Raw genomic sequence first — 6,864 nt, 5'->3', positions numbered from 1 at the left:
GTTCTTTCAGCAGCACATGGAGGCACATGTTCCGAGAATAAATGCAACCAAAGCTAATGCCTGTCTTGTGAGACAGGAAACCTACCACTCCTAGCTTACACACAGACTTTTACTGTATGCCAAGAGTTTTTCTAAAAACTTCATGTGTTTCCTTATTTAATATATGAAAAACCTAAGGAAGAGAAGTCCTAACTTGCCAGAGAGCACACAGACTAAAAAGAGTGAAGACAGGATACGAAGAAGAATACGGTACCACAATGGCTATGAATACTATTAATTTCAACTATAAAAATTGAAAACTCTGAATAAATAGAAAATGCATTGATAGGGAGTGTGATTAAAGAATTTTGTATTAGCTGAGTAATTTCAAGAACATTATGCCTTCCTTGAGCCAATAATTTAATATAAAACTTCAGTGATAATCCAAAGCAGAATAATAGGTACTGGATTACAATTTAAATCTAAATAAGATTGGTACATTTATTACTCTAGTATTCATAATACTAAAAATAGTAATAATTCTATTTAGTTCTTAATCTTTCAATTTAAACTGTGAATTTTGAAGGAAATTTCTTTCTTAAAATTCTTCATTTCTTGTAAGAATGTCATAAAATTAAAATCCGGGCTGGGGTTGTAACTTAGTTGTAGATCACTTGCCTCACACTTGTGAGGCTCTGGGTTTAATCCTCAGCACCACATAAATTAAAAAATAATTTCAACTCCCTTACCAAAATATTTCAAAAGAAGAAATATTCCACAATTATAGTTCATGAAAAATTATATTGATCTGTATAATTAAAGAATGTAAAAATGTGAAGAAATTTGTTTTACTATTCAAACTACAAAAAGTCACGGATAACACAAATTGTTTAATAAGACATTTCCTTAGGGTTGGGATTGTAGCTCAGTGGTAGAGCATTTGTCTAGCACATGTGAGGCACTAGGTTCAATCCTCAGCACCACATATAAATAAACAAATAAAGGAATTGTGTCCATCTACAATTAAAAAAGACATTTCCTAATACTCGAGGCTGCAAAATATAATGAATGATACACAAAATTTATCAATATGATTTCTAAATTACTGCTATTTTTAGCAGTTGAAGGATTTTTGAGATTTACCCAAATTTACAATCTCACCTATGAAATTCTTTTAGAAAAAGACATGTAATCTAAATCTTCCTCCCTGGTCAAATTCAATCATATACAAAAATCATACCATTAAATACACTGAGTATCTCTATTTAGTATTACCAATGTGTGATATAGTGACTATAGAATTAATCTAGCAGCTATCGTATTATTGTGTACCATATTGCCAATATGTTAAAATGAGATTATTAAAACTTTAATTACAAACACTATTAATAACTTTTAAATAAAAATTCAGGTTTATTTTGAAAATCCTTTACCCAAAGTATTCCCATTTTGAAAAGATGTGCTTTAGACTCCCCTGAAGAGAAACTGGTAAAAAAAGAAAACATAGACAAGTAATTAACAGAAATCAGTCATTATTTGTATGGAATTGAATGAAAGAAGAGTTAAGACCAAAGGATGATGTTATCTCAGGATAATGGCAATAAAATTAATAGGATTAGGTGAATGGTTTAGCAGCAGAAATAAAGTGAGAATAAAGTTGTTGAAGAAGACCAACTTAGTGTCAGATGTAGTTGATTTATAGATAAAAATGTTCAAAGACTTAAAGAAAATGTGGCACTGAAGCTTAGAAGAAAGCCTACTCACTTTCTAGGATCATTTATTGTTCAGTGGAGAGTCAAAATTAGACACAGTCTCTAAGAGAAAGCATGAGGATAGAAGAGATGAGGGCTCAAAATAAAATCCTTGTGATTCGTCAAGACAGAGAAGCTAAATATGGAGGATGGGAACCAGGATGATGGCAGCTATGGACATCTTTGCTTAGAGGCACCCATGTGCAAGAAGATATAATAAGAACCACAGTGTTTCTAGGTTTTGGAGATTCTTAGAGATGGAAATATATTTTTGGCATAGACAAAACTGATTTGATTTTTATTCTTTCCATTAGTTTCTCACCTTCTTCTGAAGCTTAGATTCAAGAGAATATAAGAATTAACTAGAAGGTGGTGAGTGATGGATAGCAGATCTTATTTCTAGAGGCTATTTTAAGAAGCACTGTCAGACTAGAATCCTCATTCTCCAATCCACTTTCCCTGAAGTAGATTGTAGTACAGTTCAAAATATTTGCTATGTCTCCCTAAAAAAAAAAAAAATTATCCATTAACGATTCACTGATGTCAACTTTAGACATGTGATTATCTTTAGTCAATGAAATGTGAGAAGAAATGATGTGTCCTGTTTCAAGAAGTTTAAAGACTATCTTTCTGACTTTACTATGTTCCTCTTCTGATGCATGGCTGGTAGTGTCCTAGGGATGGGCTATACTTTTGCCTGGATCCTAAATATAATTACATGGAAGAAAGTCCTCAAATACCTGTGTTATTCAGTTTCCTATCACTGTGACAAAATACTTGAGATAATCAATTTAAAGGAGAAAAGTGTTATTTGGGATCATGGTTTCAGAGTTTGGGGTCCATGGTTAGTTGGCCTTGGGACTTTAGGCCTGTGGTGAGGCAGTACATCATGATCAGAGTGCATATTCCAGGAAGCTGTTCATCTCATGGCAGCTAAGAAGCAAAGAAAGAGAGATGAAGGGGCCAGTTCACAATACGCCTTTCGAGGACATGCCCCCAATGACTTATAGACTTCCCATCCCATCTCTTAAAGGTTCCACCACCTCCTGGTAGCACCTCAGCCTGAGGGTCAAATCTTCAACAAATGGGCCTATGGGGGACATTCCAGATCCAAACTAGCAGATCCAAAAAAAGGGCATAAGTGAAAAACAAACCTTAGTGTTGAGAGCCATTGATCCAGTTGGGTTGTTTGTTACTGTAGTATTCCTTAATCTAAGATGGCTGGTACAACCCTTAATGCAGTTCTTCTTTGTCATCCTAACAAAGGGCAAAAGTCATGGATTAGAGAGCAAATTTCCTGGGGCTAAAGAGGAATAATCTATCTGGACTCTTTCAACTATAACAGGAGGATGGCTTTTGCAGTTTGGATTTACCAATTTTTCCTTTTGAGGAGCATTGCAAGATGGTTAGCATCTTTGATCCCTGAGCATTAAAGCATTAAATATAAAATGTCATCTAGCTTCACCAGATTATAATACCTTTCCTATTCATTTAAAGCAAACAAATAAAACAAGGTGAAAAAGAGAATAAAACAAATCCTCTGATGGGTGGTCCTGTTTGAGAACTGCTAGATCAGCTGATGCCAATGAACTGCAAATAGAGAATGTATGAATGATTAAGTGTCCCACTTACACATAGCCCCAGACAGCAGGAAAAGAACCCTGTGTTTCTCTGCATCTCCTCCAGCCTTTACCAGTTACTGTTGAAAGAGTTATACTTCTTAAAATATTGAATGACCTAAGATCGTTTTGAATGCTGATCTATTCCAAAAGGAGGACCAAAACCTCATCTTTAACCCACAAGCAATTTATACGCAGGAAGTATAATCTCCTAGGTCTCGGGACAGAAAATGTGAGAAGTTATATATACTTGTACCTCTTCATTTAATGTATAAATATACTCTCTCCTGTAAGCTTTATGTTCAAGTAATTTTTCCCCTATCACCCAGTGCAAATAAATAAATAAACCAAAAAGTAAATGGTTTTTAGAAAGATCTGGGTTGTGGGAGGTATCTTGTGAACCTGCACCAATAGGAACATCTTACATGGCTCCTTCTATCTATTCCAGATATGAATGGTGACCTTGGGCAGCTAACAAAGTTCCCTGAGCCTTTGCTCTGAGATCACAGAGAGACTAGACAGGCAGTATGCATAAAGGGTGTCTACAGTGTTGCTTTCTCTCTGTGGGGCTCATACCAGAATCTGTGTGTTGTTGCAAGTCAAGCTGCTCCCTTCTCTGCTAATTGGATCATGGATGGTAACAAGTGCCAGGTTTATCCTTAGGCGATATAAAGCATTGAGACTCAAAGAAGGAAAGGAATAGTCTGTAGTAAGAGAAAGCTGGCAGGAAGACAGGCACAGACGACACTTCTCTCAAATGCTGAGCAGTGGGTGGTGTTACACCTAAGGGAGTTAGGTCCAGGATATCAGGACTGCTTATTAAGGTTGTTCAAGGTCCTTTATCAGAGGCTTAGAATGGACAAGCAAATTTACAGATCATTTGTTTGAAGCAAGATCAAAGAGCAGGGGGCTAACAGCATGGTAGCCCTCTTTCCTATGTGAAACATTCACTTACCCCAGAAACACTCTGCCAAAACACTTCAGTATGTCTAAACATGACTCAAAATTCATTATGTTAGTCACGCCAGGATGCTAGTTCCATAAGTCCACTTGGGTGCGTTTCCAATTGTTTCACACAGTGTAATATTTGTCCAATTTAGGTTGTGATTTCCTGAGAAAGAGAATTTTCACTCTGCATCAGCAACAGCATAAGTGATAACTTCACTGATGTCAGCCTTGTCTCTCCAATAAGTTTGTTAAATCTACTTAGGGCGAAGTCTCTATCCTAGTTTTCCTCTCATACCTCCCAGTGCTTTCCAAAGTGGTAGATCAGCTGTTGAGTAAAAGCAGAGTGTATACTGAGTCATATTCTAAGCAGTTATTCCACTCTCCCCATAATCAGTGATACCAAAAAAGTATGTTTTCCAATGAAGTAGCAAATGTATGAAGAAGCACTGATTTGTTGTTGTAATGTTCCCTTCTTTCTTGGACTAAGTCTAAGCCTTTATTAAAAGTATGTGCATAATAAGAAAAGCTGATACAAGCTAACTTTCTGAAAGTATAAGTCATGTTAGAAAACTTAGATATTTGATGGTGCATTCCTAAGGCATAATTTGAGAGTGACTAGTTCTCTGTTAACTACGGAGAATCTAGATCTTTAGTTCTTGACCCATAGAGACTGTGAAATTTATGTCCTTCAAAGGAGGAGAGATAAGGCAGTCAGTTAGGGTTCACCTTTTACTCTCGCTCTGACCTGCTCTTCATTGCCTTTTATATTTTTCCTGTGCTAATGACAATCTGAATAACTGCATGTCAGCATGGTCTCTTTAAAAGTGATGACTGGGGATGATGGGATTTATGGTATAGTGGGTTATGAGTGTTTGAAAATTCTCTGCAAATATTCCATGACTTAGCAGAGAGCTCTTCTGATTGGATTCATGGAAACAATTGAAGCTCAGGGTCTCCTGACTCTAGGGGACCCTTCTGTGTGCTGAGTGTACCACTTGAAAAAGCAGAAACATTTTCCAGATTTGACAGGATTTATCAGCCTTTCCCAGTTATTGTGCTTTCTTTTGATTTCACATTTCCTTGACAGTGAACCAAGGATATTTATAGATAAATTTGATATTCTTTGCAGCTGAGGCTCTGGGTCATTCTTGATAGTTACTTCAGAGACTCATTGTGCAAAGCTAATATGTAAAGAGAGAAATAATATGGGTTTGAGGTTACAAAAACCCAGCTTTGTGTTTTAATGTCTTCTTAATATGTAAAATAGGAAATGATTGTGAAAATTAAATGTGCTAATATGGAGACATCATTCTGCATTCAAGAAGTGGTAACTTCATTACTAAACATGATGAATCTTATCGCTATAAAATAAAAGGCTACATTCAGAATCCTCTCTTCTATTTTGTGATATAAGACTAAGGTAATAGATATTCTAATCACTTCAAATTGACCAATACCCAATTTATACATGAATCAAAACACCACATTTGTATCTTATAAATATACACAAATATTATGTCAATCAAAAAATAAGATAGAAATAAATGTTTAAAACGTTTTAAAGGTCGAATAAAATGCTATTTCAAGATAAATAAAGAAGAATCCTCAATAATAAAATAATGATAATTTTTTAGAAAACATTTCAATAAATGTAATAATAGCATCTGAGAGATAGATGAAGCTGTAACTTCTCAACTGTGACATCTCTGAAAACTATCTCTAACGTAAGTATCCTTTCTAGCTTTCCCCATCTAGTTTTCTTTATTTTTCAGATGGAGATTGCAATACCTGATCATTGCCAGATAAATTTGTTGTGAGATCAAATTAAATTTTATAAATATGAATTTTTTTGAACAGTGAAAAACCATGCTTGGAGAGAAGTTATTTTTCAAATAATATCTCCTTTACTGATATCACTGGGGAATGAGTATTTTACATAAACTAATTTTCATAAAAAGGAGATCTCCCCTTTTGTGTGAGTTTTTTATAGAAATGGTCCTAAAATGTTTTATCAACTTCCCTTTGTTTAGGTGGTTTATAGTGATATTTTTTTGTGACTCATGAGCAAGATTATCAACATGAATCTTTCTAACCTCCACAGGAGAACAACACTATCAGAAATGATTGACATGTTGAAAACACTGTTTCCTGCTTTGCTTAATGATTTCAGACTGCTGAATCATAATCTTTTTGACTATTCTTGCATTTTTTCTGTCAATTTCTCAGTCTTTTTTTTAATAACAGAGCACATAAAGAAGATTATTATATTTTTATTTTTAATTTGATATGTTATTTCTAATCATCTATGGTGTATCAAGATAACAAAAGTGTGTATTTTAATGTAGTATTAGATATCATCAGACATTCCTAGGATCTCTAAGTTTCTAATTTTTCATGGTTTAGTTCTTATTCATATTATGTTTAACAAAAATAGTATTACACAAATATACTTTATATTGTTTAATCTTTATAATACAGAGGGGGAGCACCATTAATTTCTCTATAGGTCAGATGAGAAAACTGGTTTTGAAAATTTTGTAGATTTTGTCAATGGTTGAACGAAATAT

Source organism: Urocitellus parryii, chromosome 4 (genome assembly GCF_045843805.1).
Source record: "Urocitellus parryii isolate mUroPar1 chromosome 4, mUroPar1.hap1, whole genome shotgun sequence".
Taxonomy (NCBI): domain Eukaryota; kingdom Metazoa; phylum Chordata; class Mammalia; order Rodentia; family Sciuridae; genus Urocitellus; species Urocitellus parryii.
Note: the sequence above shows the minus strand (reverse complement) of the source record.